Source organism: Tachysurus fulvidraco, chromosome 1 (assembly GCF_022655615.1).
Source record: "Tachysurus fulvidraco isolate hzauxx_2018 chromosome 1, HZAU_PFXX_2.0, whole genome shotgun sequence".
Taxonomy (NCBI): Eukaryota; Metazoa; Chordata; class Actinopteri; order Siluriformes; family Bagridae; genus Tachysurus; species Tachysurus fulvidraco.
This window is the reverse complement of record NC_062518.1, coordinates 2,991,264-3,007,979: the sequence shown is the minus strand read 5'-3', so window position 1 is coordinate 3,007,979 and position 16,716 is coordinate 2,991,264. Positions and strand designations below refer to the sequence as shown.

General features: G+C 43.6%; 1 protein-coding gene across 14 annotated transcripts in view; it reads left to right on the top strand.

The window, feature by feature from the left end:
- Window positions 1–16,716, top strand: part of tjp1a (tight junction protein 1a) — a 107,828-nt gene that overhangs the window by 62,187 nt on the left and 28,925 nt on the right. The window contains exon 1 of one of the 14 annotated variants that reach the window (XM_047810090.1): window positions 9,447–9,810. The exons of the other annotated variants lie outside the window; for them this stretch is intronic. The gene's annotated coding sequence lies outside the window, so the exon portion shown is untranslated. Of the gene's footprint in view, window positions 1–9,446; window positions 9,811–16,716 lie in introns of those variants that run through there. 14 annotated transcript variants of the gene reach the window in all.

Genomic DNA, 16,716 nt, shown 5'->3' with positions numbered 1-16,716 from the left:
CAGATTCTTTACTGGTGGCTGGAGACTCAAAACAATTTGTCAGTGTTTACACGAACTTTCGGCTCTATCGTCGATCACGTTTGCAGAAGTCACACCAGAGAGAGGCACAATACGGATTTAGAAAGAAAAAAAAAGAGGAAGAAAATGTTGGATATTGTGATACAGCTCTTGTGATACAGCTCAGTGGAGGCTCAAGTGGATAAGACTCTGGGTTGTTGATCAGAGGATCAGGGTTCAAGCCACAGCACTGACAAGCTGCTACAGTTGGGCCCTTGAGCAAGGCCCCTAACCCTCACTGCTCCAGGGGCTGTATCATGTTTGACCCCAACCTCTAAAGTTGGGATATGTGAAGAAAGATTTTCACTGTGCTGTAATGTAGGTGTGACAAAATAAAGCCATCTATCTATCCATCCATCCATCTGTCCATCCATTCCTCTTATATTACAACAGGTTTAATCCTCTTATGGATTTATTAATTCCTGTTTTCACTTATGTTAAAGCAGCTGCACTGTTACCAATAATTAATTTTTCTCCCCCCTCTCTGTCTCTGTCTCTCTCTCTCTCTCTGTCTCTCTCTCTCTGTCTCGCTCTCTCTTTCTCTCTTTCTCTATCTGTCTCTCTTTATCTCTCTCTGTCTGTCTCGCTCTCACTTTCTCTCTGTCTTTATCTCTCTCTGTCTGTCTCTCTCTGTCTGTGTCTCTCTATCTGTCTCTGTCATTCTGTCTGTCTGTCTGTCTGTCTCTCTCTCTCTCTCTTTTCTTTTTTTAAGAAACTGCAGCATGTCATCTTACAGAGAAAACTGAAAGCATCGGAGAAATGATTTCAAACTTTACCTAGAACTGTTAAAAAGCCCCAACGCTGGCGATTCACTATAAACATTAAACAAATATTTCCATACAAAAACAAAACAAAAACTTTTGACAAATCAGCGTTTATGTAGCTGCTACAAAAAAGGTGTAGTAGCCTATTTAATATTGTTTATTGTGATTATGAGTCATTTCTGAGATTTAATTGGTATTGTGATGTCTTTTGTATATATTAACATTAAAAAAAAAAGAATAATTTCTAAAGCTTTTTCTATAGTCTTAAGCTTCTTTTAAAGCGTATTAAAGTTAAATTATTTTTAAAGGTTGAGATTTAAATATAAAGCTGCAGTTTTGCTGGCGGTTTGCATCTATATCTTGAAATATGGTGAACGTTAATGATGGGCAGTTTATCTCCAGGTTTCTCTTATCGACCTCATACAGACGTGCACAAAATCTATCTCGGAAATAGGTCGAACAGATCGAGGCAGAATCCGCCGTCTAACAGGGAGGAATCTTATCCCTGTTTATTTTTTAAACTCAGAATGAAATGCAGTTAATTTTAAGTAGTAGATCATCCCAGAGATGATAATGCGCCTAATGTGTCCTATTGTATCCTGCCTTAAAGGAAGTGTGTGTGCGTGTGTGTGTGTGTGTGTGTTTCTAAAAGTACACATCAGTAAACATGGCAGAACACGCTTCTCAAACATTCGGGTTGTGTTTGAAGGAAAAAAAAAGGCGGGTAAAAAGCAGCGTGTTAATGAATCTAGTGGCTCGACCTGCATCAAAATGAATCTGTTTAACATGGAGGAGTGCGTTCGGCGGCGGCGTCATCGCCCGCTCGCTTCCTCTCTTTGTACCGAGCACAAAAGCAAGCAAATGTATGCAGTTTACACTCTAAACAGGTTCGCTCAAGCTCATGATGTGAGAGGAGGGGAGGGGCGATGGACGAGCTTTCTCTGAACTTATTTATTCAACGTAAATATCGTAGGTATGTATACGACGTTACCACCCGACACCGCAAGCTGATTTTTCTCCTGTCCTGTCCGTCTCCTGTGTCTCTGAGACGCCTTTGGAAAGAGTAGAAACGATGCAGCTCGAGCTCTCATGTGCCAAGAACACTATCGGTTCCCATGGTGAGCAGAGGGCACAACCTGCTCCGAGGAGACGGGCCTTGCGGTGCAGCTCCTTGACTGGACCTACACAGGGGAAGCCGTGCCGTGACCCGATGCTTAGTTACGTTTGCGTCTAGTCGTCCGCTGTGATTCGCAGACGGATTTTCCTCCACAAACAGCAAGGCTTTGACAACTAAACACATCTGTATGTTACATACAGCTGGGGAAATGTTTTTTTTTTGGCTACAGGTTTGAAACTATATTCGAATTGGAAAGTGTCCAGAGAACCATAACCCAGCATGCAATTAGGTGGCTCGCTACCAAGTCCAAGACCAGGATTCTGCCGAAATATAGTAAAGTGAGATTGAGTGAATTAAGATAGAAATCTATTAAATCCTAAATGAGGTTGAGCCATTACCTCAACCTCTATTTTTACCTCAGCCGCTACCTCAACCTTCTTCAGTGATGGATTGCATTGTGCAGGTCATCAAGTGGTAGCCGCGTAGTCGCGCTCGGGATGCTAGCCGCGTAGTCGCGCTCGGGATGCTAGCCGCGTAGTCGCGCTCGGGACGCTAGCCGCGTAGTCGCGCTCGGGGCGCTAGCCGCGTAGTCGCGCTCGGGGCGCTAGCCGCGTAGTCGCGCTCGGGGCGCTAGCCGCGTAGTCGCGCTCGGGGCGCTAGCCGCGTAGTCGCGCTCGGGGCGCTAGCCGCGTAGTCGCGCTCGGGGCGCTAGCCGCGTAGTCGCGCTCGGGGCGCTAGCCGCGTAGTCGCGCTCGGGACGCTAGATCAGAACTCAACCCCAAAACTTTGCTTGCTGTAGTAAAAAAGAGGTTTGCTTTCTTTTCCATTAGCAGTCGTGAAGTTCCAGTCGTGAAGATCACTGTCTGAGCTCAGAGAGAGACCGGAGCGCAACGTCGGGGTAAATATAGAGCCGCGACGAGTTGGAGGAGATCACAGACCTCACACAGGCATCACTTAACAGTCTGAAGAGACTCCTGAGTGACAGTCCAGTGTGTTATTACTGTCGCGTGTGTGTTTACGGTTCTGGTTAATAACGGTGTGATATTAGCACGTTTGGTGCACACGGAGATAATGATGGTGATTAGTGGAAGGATGATTGTGTTCGGTCAGGATCTGTGCTGATGGGGTGTTATTTCTCTCAGTGGTAATAACAGTCATCAGCAGTAGTGTTGTGCGTTGAGCTGCTTTTTCCTTCTCATTATTCACATTGTGTGTTTGTTTTGTCTTTAACTCTGACACTGGATCCGTAAAGTCTTCAGTCGTTTATCTGTTCGTCAGTTCAGCTTCTGGTTGTTTATCCAGGACTTGTTTATACACTCCTGTTTGTTCTTGGCACAATCGTTTACCCGAATCTTTTTATTTAACCTGTTCAGCTGTTTCTCCACCATCGTTAGTCGTACTGTATTTCGGAGGAAATCCTTTGTACTCTACGAATAGACGTTTCCCGAAATGATCTAATGATTCATGCTGAAGGATTTAGCACATCCTGATTTTTTTTCACCTCGGATCGCTGCTCTACGCTGCTCGTTTGTGGGCGTGTCCCATTTTTACTCGTCAGTCACTCCGAAAGGTGTCGCTTGTGAGAGTACGGTCTGTAAATCGTCGCTAGCTGCTGTCTAACCGTACTAGCAACAAACTGGCTCCAGAGACGCCAGACATCTCTGTTGCTTCTTTCTAAGCTCTATTTCTTCGTAACGTTTGTAATCTTCAGACAGTAAACCGACGGAAGATGATCGTAGGAAGAACGTACGCTTTAACGCTAAGAAACAATTAAGTTTCTTTTACCAATTTATACATTGACTTCCTTTTGAATATATACATATATAAATACATAAATAAATAAAGGACAGGGTCTCGAAGGCATGTAGTACCTGACCTAATGAATTATTCATATGCTTCTCATTAGCATAAACGTTAAACATTGGGTGTGTGTGTGTGTGTGTGTGTGTGTGTGTGTGTGTGTGTGTGTGTGTGTTTGTGTGTGTGCACGTGTGTGTTAATTAGAGGATGTTTTAGTGCAGGAATTCTGCAGCTTGTAGTAACGGCTCATTAATCGCTCGCCGCGTTGTAAACCTCGGCAGCGTGTGAAAGCTCGGGAATTCCTTTCAGCCAAATCATGTGACAGTGAGCTGGGGTTGGGGGGTGGGGTGTGGGGGGAGGGTTCAGGAGGCGGAGTTTTCCCAATCCTGTAAGTGTTTCCCTTCATCACAGTGTCCTTGAGATTATTCTGGAAGAGTGTAGTTTTGGAAAGCATGAATCAGGCTGGGAATATTTTCTTTCTATTGCTCTCTCTCTCTCTCTCTCTCTCTCTCACACTCTCACACACTCACACTCTCACACACACACATGAGCACACAGGCAGACACTTCTTCCCACACCAGGACCTCCTGCTGAAAGGCCTTATTGTTGTACAGTTAAACACCATTGTGGTCGTGTTTTTCTCATTATGCTTTTAAGTAATTCCGTCATTGTCTATTTTTGCAGCTCATGTTCATCAAAAGTTATTTATGTAGTACACGTGAAATAATTAACGCTGTGTAATTAAAGATTTAAGTTCTCTCTGGAAATTTCTCTCCGTTCGTTCCATGCAGTGCTTCAGATTCTGCACTGAGGAACAAAAACGACGTCTCTTTCACGACGTTCCGGTCACGATGGTGTTAGAATTTCAAGAACGGAATTCTGTGGTTCCGACAGCGAACGTGCGATCGTGTTAGTAATACACGAGGAATTCTCTCGTCGCTCGATCCTCTGCGTTCACAGCGATTATTGTGAAAATTCTGCGTTTAATGCTCATCGTGTTTCTCCATGTGGTTAAAGCAGCGTGGAATTTTTGTTCTGTTTTGCATTTTTTCAACACTGCAAATAAAAGGTCCTGGGGAAAAAACAGTGCTAAAAACATTCAGCTTGTTTAGATATTTTAACCTGCTGGCATGTTTGTTTACCTCTGGGGTGGGGCGGGGTGGGGTGTTGGGTCTCGAACGCTATAGGCTAGATCTGCGAATCGGTTGAGTTCTTCATTGCGCACTCTTGATTTCGTTTGGGAAGGAAACACATCAGCATACGGAAGCCCTTCAAATCATTTCACATAGGAGTTGGATAAAGTGTTGCCTAGCAACAGTGTTTAAGATGTCAACAAATCTGAACGATATAAAGAACAACAGATTTTTGGGAACGCACGGTGTTGTGTAGCGAGGGCTGTGACTCAGGTGTTATCAGAGAGAGAAAAAACGTACTCAGGGCCTCGGCTGCTTATCAGCACATTCCTGCCCTCCAGATAAGTGTGTGTGTGTGTGTGTGTGTGTGTGTGTGTGTGTGTGTGTGAGTGTGTGAGTGTGTGAGTGAGAAAGAAGCAGTGTAGATAAAGCTGAGGCTGCTCATTGGGTCACTGCAGAGCTGATTTAAAGGCTCCTGTGGCCTCTGGGTCTGCTTATTGTCCCTGACCTGCCACCACACACTCAAAATAAAGTGGCGAGAGAGGGAGAGAGAGACATACACAGAGACATACAGAGAGAGAGAGAGAGAGAGACATACAGAGAGAGAGAGAGAGATGGCTTTTTTATCGTATGTGCAGATGCTAACAGAGCACTGGCTACACCACTAATCATACACACGCTTGTTTTTATCGACTTTCTGTACGCTGAAGGTGAAGGACATGAGGATTAGATTAACGGTTTTTCAGGGGATTTCAGTTTGTTTAAGAGTAAAATTACACCAGGTCCAGGAGAGAGGAGGAGAGAGGAGGAGAGAGGAGGAGAGAGGAGAAGCTTATTTACCTTCGAGGAGAAGGAAGAGAGCAAAACAATAACTTAAACGATAATCTGACTGTTCATGAGAAACATCTGTGTTTTATTTAATATCTGTCAATCGATCTGTCTTTGAATCTCTCTCTCTCTCTCTGTCTCTGTCTCTCTCTTTCATATTCTCTGATTCTGTCTCTCTCTCTCTGTGTCTCTCTCTCTCTCTCTCTCTTTTCCTCCTCAACAATGTCAGTCTCTCTCTCTCTCTCTCTCTCTCTCTCTTTTCCTCCTCAACAATGTCAGTCTCTCTCTCTCTCTCTCTCTCTCTCTCTTTTCCTCCTCAACAATGTCAGTCTCTCTCTCTCTCTCTCTCTCTCTCTCTCTCTCTCTCTCTCTCTCTCTCTCTCTCTCTCTCTCTCTCTCTCTCTATCTCTCTCTTCCTCCACAACAATGTCAGTCTCTCTCTGATTTCTTTTTCTGTCTAGCTATCTTTCATCATCTACACATCTCTATCTATCTAATTAGTTATCCTTCATTATTTGTTGATGTAAACGACACACTGCAGTGTGCTTTATGTACACTGTATGTACAGGAGTAACTAATACATATACAGGCAGTGAGGTGTCCGTGAGGCCTCAGGGTCCTAGAGCTGTAGTGTAGAGGTCTGTTTATGGTTGTGGGGGAAAAAAGTGGCTCTGAACCTGCTGGTTCTGGTTCGATCCGCCTGGATCTCATCCTGGGTATAAGGAGATAATACACACACTACACAACACTCACTACACAACACACTCTCACTGTACTGTACACACACTACACAACACTCACTACACAACACACTCTCACTGTACTGTACACACACTACACAACACTCACTACACAACACACTCTCACTGTACTGTACACACACTACACAACACTCACTACACAACACACTCTCACTGTACTGTACACACACTACACAACACTCACTACACAACAGTCTCACTGTACTGTACACACACTACACAACACTCACTACACAACACAGTCTCACTGTACTGTACACTCACTACACAACAGTCTCACTGTACTGTACACTCACTACACAACAGTCTCACTGTACTGTACACACACTACACAACACTCACTACACAACACTCACTACACAACACAGTCTCACTGTACTGTACACTCACTACACAACACTCACTACACAACACTCACTACACAACACAGTCTCACTGTACTACACAACACTCACTACACAACACAGTCTCACTGTACTGTACACACACTACACAACATTCACTACACAACACTCACTACGCAACACAGTTTCACTGTACTGTTCACACACTACACAACACACTACACAACACAGTCTCACTGTACTGTACACTCACTACACAACACTCACTACACAACACAGTCTCACTGTACTGTACACTCACTACACAACGCTCACTACACAACACTCACTACACAACACAGTCTCACTGTACTGTACACTCACTACACAACACTCACTACACAACACTCACTACACAACACTCACTACACAACACAGTCTCACTGTACTGTACACTCACTACACAACACTCACTACACAACACTCACTACACAACACAGTCTCACTGTACTACACAACACTCACTACACAACACTCACTACACAACACAGTCTCACTGTACTGTACACACACTACACAACATTCACTACACAACACTCACTACGCAACACAGTTTCACTGTACTGTTCACACACTACACAACACTCACTACACAACACAGTCTCACTGTACTGTACACTCACTACACAACACTCACTACACAACACTCACTACACAACACAGTCTCACTGTACTGTACACACTCACTACACAACATTCACTACACAACACAGTCTCACTGTACTGTACACACACTACACAACATTCACTACACAACACTCACTACGCAACACAGTTTCACTGTACTGTACACTCACTACACAACACAGCCTCACTGTACTGTACACTCACTACACAACACAGTCTCACTGTACTGTACACTCACTACACAACACTCACTACACAACAGTCTCACTGTACTGTACACTCACTACACAACACTCACTACACAACACTCACTACACAACACAGTCTCACTGTACTGTACACACACTACACAACACTCACTACACAACACTCACTATGCAACACTCACTACACAACACTCAGTCTCACAGTGTACTGTACACACACTACACAACACTCACAACACAACACACACACTACACAACACAGTCTCAGTGTACTGTACACACACACTACACAACACACACTACACAACAGTCTCACTGTACTGTACACACACTACACAACATTCACTACACAACACTCACCTCGCAACACAGTTTCACTGTACTGTTCACACACTACACAACACTCACTACACAACACAGTCTCACCGTACTGTACACTCACTACACAACACTCACTACACAACAGTCTCACTGTACTGTACACTCACTACACAACACTCACTACACAACACAGTCTCACTGTACTGTACACTCACTACACAACATTCACTACACAACACTCACTACACAACACAATCTCACTGTACTGTACACTCACTACACACCATTCACTACACAACACTCACTACACAACAGTCATACTGTACACACACTACACAACATTCACTACACAACACAATCTCATAGTGTACTGTACACTCACTACACAAAATAGTCTCACTGTACTGTACACACACTACACAACACTCACTACACAACACTCACTACACAACACTGTCTCACAGTGTACTGTACACTCACTCAACACTCACTACACAACTCACTCAACAACACTCACTACACAACACTCAGTCTCACAGTGTACTGTACACAAACTACACAACACTCACTACACAACTCACTACACAATGCTCACTACACAACACTCAGTCTCACAGTGTACTGTACACAAACTACACAACACAAACTACACAACACACAGTCTAACAGTGTACTGTACACTCACTACACAACACTCACTACACAACAGTCTCACGGTGTACTTTACACTCACTCAACAAAACTCACTACACAACACTCAGTCTAACAGTGTACTGTACACTCACTACACAACACTCACTACACAACAGTCTCACGGTGTACTTTACACTCACTCAACAAAACTCACTACACAACACTCAGTCTAACAGTGTACTGTACACAAACTACACAACACTCACTACACAAAACCCTCTCAGAAGAACGTCGGATCAGAAAGTGTAGTGGTAAAAATTGTTAGCTGTAGCAATACAACATAATTTAATAAAAACATTATGGCTTAATGATCAGCATTTAACAGTAAAACTAATATACAAATATTATGCAAATTTGAAGTCATATGTAACCCGAGATTCTTCCTTCTTTCATAAAATTCCTTCTAGGTCTGATGTGTAAAATGTTTTTCCATCAGATCATACCTTTTTGTGTGTGTGTGTGTGTGTGTGTGTGTGTGTGTGTGTGTGTGTGTGTGTGTGTGTGTGTGAGATACAGCAGGCTGCATTGCTGCAGTTGGAGTTGCAGGTGTGTATGCATGTGTACGTGTGTGTGCATGTTCAGGGGAGGGGATAGTGTGTGTGTGTGTGTGTGTGTGTGTGTGTGTGTGTGTGTGTGTGTGTGTGTGTCTGTTGCAGCAGCATTGGATTGCGTCGTTCTGTCCGATATATACTCAGTGTCTTCTTAGATTTTACACCCTTTCTCTCTCACACACACGCACAGGAATCCATCTTTATGGTCCTGCTAGGATTCTCGAGGTTGCTGTGTGTGTGCTGAAGTGTGACAGGATATCCCCTCCTCTATTCTCCTCTCGTGTGTGTGTGTTTGTGTGTGTGTGTGTGTTTGCTTGCACCAGAGTTTATCTGCAAGACGCATCTCCTTTTCCCAGCAAACATGCAGACTCACCGGGCATCGTTTTAACGACGGAGCCAAACGGGACGCTCGTCTCTTTCTCTCTCTCCTCTCTCTTTCCCTCTCTCCCTCTCTCTCTCTCTCTCTCTCTCTCTCTCTCTCGTGATTTATAAGAATGGAATGCATTATTTGTGTACAGAGATCCGAGGTCACTCAGCGCTGAGTAATCTACCTCACCGAACGCTGACCTGTAAGTAGATTTACTCCGTATTTATCACTGGTTTATTGCTGTACATCCAGAGAGATTGAGAGAGAGAGAGAGAGAGAGAGAGAGAGAGAGAGAGAGAGAGAGAGAGAGAGACCTGAGGAAAATGTACTGCGCATGTTTGTCTTATAAAAAGATGAACACTCTGATCTGATTAAAGGTCATGTTGTGTGTGTGTGTGAGCGAGCGAGAGAGAAATTTCTATACACAGTGGATTTGTTGATTATGATGATGATGATGATCAAGGTTATGAGATGTGTAGTAAAACGTCACTGGGTCGTGAGGTGTTTAAAGGAAACAGGAAGTTTTGTGAGTGATGGAACTCTCATACTTTAAACTGCTTCCACAGCATCCCAAGCTTTTCTCCAATTATCTACCTGTCTGTCTCTCTCTTTCTCTCCGTGTCTGTATGTGCGTGTGTGCATTCGAAATGTAAACACACTCGATTGATTTTGCATCTCAGCGGCGTGTGCGTGTTTTGTTACGTTTCCCCCCCGGACACAGAAACCCTGAGGATCGTAACGACGTGCTTCATGTGACGACGCAGATCGAATACGATAAACATTCAGATCAGTTAAAAATCTTACACTGGCTGTCAGTAGAACTGCAAGAAGCGACGTATGGGGTCCAAGCACCGTCTGCAGATAGCAAGCCTAAATGATCCGATACACGTCACGGGTCACGGAAATGTCTTCAGATACCACGTTAACGAGACGTTTTGCTAATTCTGCCATGTTTACAGAAAATCTAAATTTAATTCCAACAGGAATAGATAGATATTAGCTAAACTTTACCTTTATTTGACTTTTTTTTACTCTCTGAATCGTTGCTCAGCTTCAGACTCTTATCGTATATATACAGCGCCATAAGCCAGAGACTTTTATTTGCTTGTTTGTATATTTGTTTATCGTTAATTCAGAAATCCTGTACAAAGGTCACGGTTCGCCGTCAGAACAGCCGAAGTAGCTTAATAACTTTCATGTGACTTCTTTTGCTGTTTATTTTAGATAAAATAAAAAATTCCTCGCAAACAGGAAACGCCCTTTTTGTGCCGTGTCACTGCATGTGGCAGCTTCCGTTACTAGATAATCAGCAGTTTTCGGACAAACTGCATCAAACATTTGCATCTCGCGCACGCACACACACACGCACACACACGCAAAAAAAACAGGGCTGTAGATAAATATCTAGTAGCAGGAAGTCAGCGGACAAGCTCTCAGTAAAAACATTTGATGGCTTTGGTTTGAAGAAAAACGCTCAATCTAGAAAAGTCCTCAAAGATCCAGCAGAAATTTCAGGAACTACAAACTCTGAAAAAATGTTAAATGTTTTAAAATATATAAAGCGTTATTTTACACATTTAAACAACGAGCTTCATGTCCTAACAAGGTGTGTTTTTTCAGTTAAGGAGCTTCTGGCTTTAAAAGCGTTCTGGCTTTAGAAATCTCCATCTCGACAACGTGGCGAGTGTTTGTTTGTTCCTGTGCGCGAGAGGATGCGACGTCACTTCCTGTTCGCCGAAACAATGAGAAGGGTCAGCACTCAGACCATGGAGCCTTTCAACAGAAGAGAAACCTGCATTAAAGTTTTCTTAATCTGCATCAGCTTTGCAGAGTTGTGTAGGTGTGTGTGTGTGTGTGTGTGAGCGGTGAGTGTGGGAAGGGTGTGTGTTGGGGTCTGGCAAGATTACATTAGCATTATCAATAATTGATTGGTATTGCAGGTAGAATATCTGCACTCAGCTGCCTTATGTTCCCCTCTGGATCAAACTGTCCAGACTAATAACTCACACTCTCACACACACACACACACACACACACACACACACACACACTTTTCAACTGTTTCACATTTTACACCGCAACACTTTTCTTCTCTGTGATGCCCATGAGGACGTAAATAAATTCTGGAGTAAAAAAAAAAAGAAGAAGCAGAGCCCCGGTCAGAGCCGAAAGTTTTGTCCGTCAGGTTTCCATGCCGACCTGGAAAGTTATTCTGGGACACGGGTTCGTCTTTGTGCAGCAGCATAAAACTAGGCTTGGTGCGATATTGATTGATTTTTCCCACCATTAAAACAAAAAAAGAAAAGAAAAAATCTTTCAGCCATCCCAAACAGATTGAAAAACATGCGTACCAAATAAAACCATTCAGGGGCGTCAAAAGTTTAGCGTATGAACTATTCGGATGTTACCATGGCAACAAGTTTGTCTCCTGCCAAGAGTGAAGTCCTCACAGGTGAGACCCGAGAGATATGTAATCGTTACCATGTCCTTCTCTAGCCCCGTTACAGAGGGTACAAAAACGCATCTTCTGCGTACGTGACGTCACAGATGCATCCGATTGGCTGGCGTCGATCTGATTGGCAGGGCAGAGAGAAGAAAAGAGACTATAGCCCCTCCCATCCAGACATGATCTTCTTTTGTGTCCCTTCAATTACTGCTTTTACACACATGTTAAATCCACCTAAGTAAGTTCCTGTGATCGCTTACGTTATAGCCGCTATGATCATCCTTCCACAAATGCTTAACACGCTCGTAACAACGAAGTATCAGAATAAACACGGTCCTATTAGTCCTATAGTCTATAGCGTAGAACACGAATCGACACGACACCTCCTGACCAATCAGAATCCAGATATCACCAGCGCCGTGGCGTGAATTCAAATCCACGTCACCACGTACTGCTCGAAGCGAACAGAAAGCTCCGTCCGAGTGTCATTTGAGAATCCGTCGCTCAAACACAGAGACTCTTCAGTGCAAGATCAAGGTTCTGAGTTTTAAAAGGACTCCCACTCCTGACCTTTGACCCCCAGAGCTGAATTGCGCTTTCAGCTCAGGTGTCCGTTTAACATGTAAATACAACTCAGCGTCCCGGTCGTGTGAAGAGCCTCATTGTTCAGGGATCTGTGTGTGAGTAGAACCTCAGAGTCATTTTGTTCCTCTCTGCGTGTTCGATTTGACATTCGGAGAAAACGCCGCAGCTCCACAGTTCCATCAACGTGCTCTGTGGAGATTACGGTCAGTTTGACGAACGACGGCGGATTCCGCGTTCCCGCTCGGAACCTTATCGACTCGCACGTCTTTATCCGCTACGAACGGCAAATCACGCCGCTTTCGGTTTGGACCCGGATCAGAGGGATCGAGGTTCAGATCCATCATCCGAGACTTTTTACTTTCCGCACACGCACTTTATAGTCGTTCCAGGTGATACTACGAATAAATCAAATCGACATAAAATAAAAATATTTCCCCAAAGAGTTTCTATATAATCTGTGACCTTCTGGAAGATGGTTCCAGATTTGGGCAGCAGAGAAGTTAAACGAGCCTCCGTTCGTAGGTGCTTCTGGCAGGTGGTACGTCCAGAGGAACCTGATCCACCCTGCTGGGTTCTAGCATCTGGTACTTTATAGATGGTAAAATGTAAAATCTTTTAGCTTTTCTCATCTTGAGGATGGTCAGATCTGTGATCCTCCCTCACTTTGAAATACTTTGTAGATGATTCTGGCTACAGAGATGCAGACTTAAAGGTCGAACACACATGGTTTGAACATACTAGGTGCTAAATACTTAAAGATGGCCAGATCTGAGACCTCATAGCTTCCAAGCTTGGTTCTATATTGGAGTATTTTTAAAAGATCTTCTGAATGTTCGCGTTTTGGGTGACATGGAAGCTAAACCAAAGCCTTCTTGCTTAGAGTCGACTTCAGGAGCTTAAAGATGGACGGATCCGAGACGATCTCGTGGTCGATTCCAGCAGCATCGGAACTAGACAAGCTTCTATTCTTGGTTCTATATCTAGAGACTTTGAACGGATAGATCCGAGATCTTCTGGTGTTTGCTTTCACATAGATGCTAAATTCAAGCGCAATCATGGTTTTAACTAACTAGGAGAACTTAAAGATGATGAAATCTGAGATCTCCCAGTTGCTTTTCACCTTCGAGTGTCATCGAAGTAAAATTCGATTCTCCACGCTTAGTATTAGCTCCAGGTACTTTATACATGGCCAAATCTGAGATCTTCTGGCAATCTGTTCCAACTTTGACCAACATAGAAACTAAATCAAAGCCATTGTACTTTGGTTTCACCTCTGGGTATTAAAGATGCAGAATTCTGAGATCTTCTCATACTTGCTTTTAGCTCCTGGTACTTTAAAAGGTGGCCAAGTCTGAGATCATCTGGCAGCTGGTTCTAGCTTCTGGTATCGTTGATGCTAAATTAGAGCCAATCTGCTTAACTCTTGCTCTAGGTACTTTTAAAGATAGCCAAGTCTGAGATCATCTGGCAGATTAATCCAGCTTCAGGCAGCGTAGATACTAAATTAGAGCCACCTTGTTTGGGTTTGGATCTAGGCATTGTTGGCTGACTGGTCTGAGAGATCTGTATCGTTCAAGTAGATCTGTGTTTAATCTGTAAAACTTTGGAGGCATGCAGCAACCTTTCACCTTTCCTCCTCGGTCTTTTCCTTATTAATCTGGAGGAGAGTCGAGCATGTCCGTCGTATGTTAGCGCCGACGCTAATCGGTCAGTCAGAGCCTCAGCGGCGATTGGTGACTACGGATAACCGCTAAGCTCCTCATTCTTCATAGTGACTGTTCTAACTGGGAGCAGATGATCAAGCAGTCCTCGTTTGATCTTTGGCCTGATTTCCAGCACTGTTTTCTAACACACCCTTGTTGACTTCCTCTCTCCATTTCCCCCCCCTCAGGCAACCCCTGTTTCTAGCTTTCATGCCAGTCCAGTGCTGGAATGAGGTTTGTTAACTGAGCCCCAGGAGACCCGCGAGGTCGACTTGGCGTAAACACTAAAGAGCGAGACGATGCCACGCGCTCGGTTCAATCTCATCTCGTCTCACACGAATTTCACGTTATTTAAAAAAGAGAAGATAAAGCGCTGCCTCGTCTCTGCGCTCTTGCACCCCCCGGGTGAAAGCGTAAGCCTCCAGCACTGCTATTTTTCCCTCATGGACGATATAAACTGGGTCATTTCTTTCCCAGAGACCGAGAAGAAGCGACATGGAGCGGGATGCAGAGGAAGAGGAACCGGGGAGGGGTGTAAACAACAAAACAAACATTATTATAACATTAAATGTGGGCACCGATATTTTCTCTCTCTTTTATAGTGTGATCTTTTGAATATGTTAAAGGTTGTTTTTAAAAGCACATTTTCCTGGAGCCACTACAAATGGGTCAGGGTTTGAGAATACCAAGAATCACCAAGTTCATGGTGGTTTAGCAGAATTCCTTTTAAGCCTGATTCCGTTTAGGGTTGCAAAATCCCGGGAATTTTCAAGGCTGGAATTAACAGGAATGTTTGGGAATTAACAGGAATGTTTGGGAATTAACGGGAATATTTGGGAATTAACGGGAATGTTTGGGGATTAACGGGAATGTTTGGGAATTAATGGGAATATTTGGGAATTAACGGGTATGTTTGGGGATTAACAGGAATGTTTGGGAATTAACGGGAATATTTGGGAATTAACTGGAATGTTTGGGGATTAACTGGGAAGAGTCGCCTATAACAAGGAATTTAGTTTAAAAAAATCTTGCAGCATAATTTTGTTTAAAACAAGAATATTTAATGCAATTTAAGTGTAATTTGTACCCTGCGTTCCTCGGGCACTTGCACACGGCACACTGCTTACTGGAGGGCCATTGAGGCCAAACTCCCTGCAGGTACTTACATTCTTCCATGACATGCACAGTAACACTTTATTTTAGGGTCATGTAACTAGTTGCTTATTAGCATGAATATTAATAGAATATTGGCTGTTTATTAGTACTTATTAAGCACATATTAATGCCTTATTCTGCATTACCTTACTCTACATTCTTAATTGTACCCAATTCCTGAACTTAACTACCTTACTAACTCTTAATAAGCAGTAAATTAGGAGTTTTACGACCAAACAAAATGTTTGTTCATGTTTGTATATGATATAGTTTATATAAAGTTCCCTATATTTCCAAATAATTCACATAAATTTCTATAAATTCCCGTAAGTTTCCAATTTGGAATATTCCACCTGTGGAAAGGTGGGGCACGGTGGCTTAGTGGTTAGCACGTTCGCCTCACACCTCCAGGGTCGGGGGTTCGATTCCCGCCTCCGCCTTGTGTGTAGAGTTTGCATGTTCTCCCCGTGCCTCGGGGGTTTCCTCCGGGTACTCCGGTTTCCTCCTCCAGTCCAAAGACATGCATCTCTGGAAAATTGTCGTAGTGTGTGAGTGAATGAGTGTGTGTGTGTGTGTGCCCTGTGATGGGTTGGCACTCCGTCCAGGGTGTATCCTGCCTTGATGCCCGATGACGCCTGAGAGGCACAGGCTCCCCGTGACCCGAGAAGTTCGGATAAGCGGTAGGAAATGTATGAAAAAGTTTCCGCCCCTTTGTAACCCTAATTTCGTTCACCACCGGATGATATGATCATTAGTGGGCAGGTACAGGTGTGAACAGAGCGAGGTGGGTCTCGCGGGACACGATACCATCCTGAAACAATTCACAGAAGATTTTGTAGTGCAAATGTTAAAGCATTGTGATGCCTCAGCAACAAAGAACCTTGGCCAAGCTGCGAAACAAGTGATCGTAGCAAACGATATTATAAATATTATATTCTTAAGAATCTGAAAAGGTTCTTTATTTTCCACCAGAGAACCGCAGTGTCCTCTAAATTCTGTCTAGATTATTGAAAGAACCATTCAAGAACCTTTATAGAACTCTTCTTCCTAAGAACGAAGTACAGCAGCTTGCTCCGCTCAGTGAGACCGTATTTAGCTTTCGAACAGGATTCTGTTTGGAACCTCGTCTCGTAAAGGTTCTCTGGTGGAAAATAAAGAACCTTTTCAGGTTCTTAAGAATATAATATTTATAATATCATTTGCTACGATCACTTGTTTG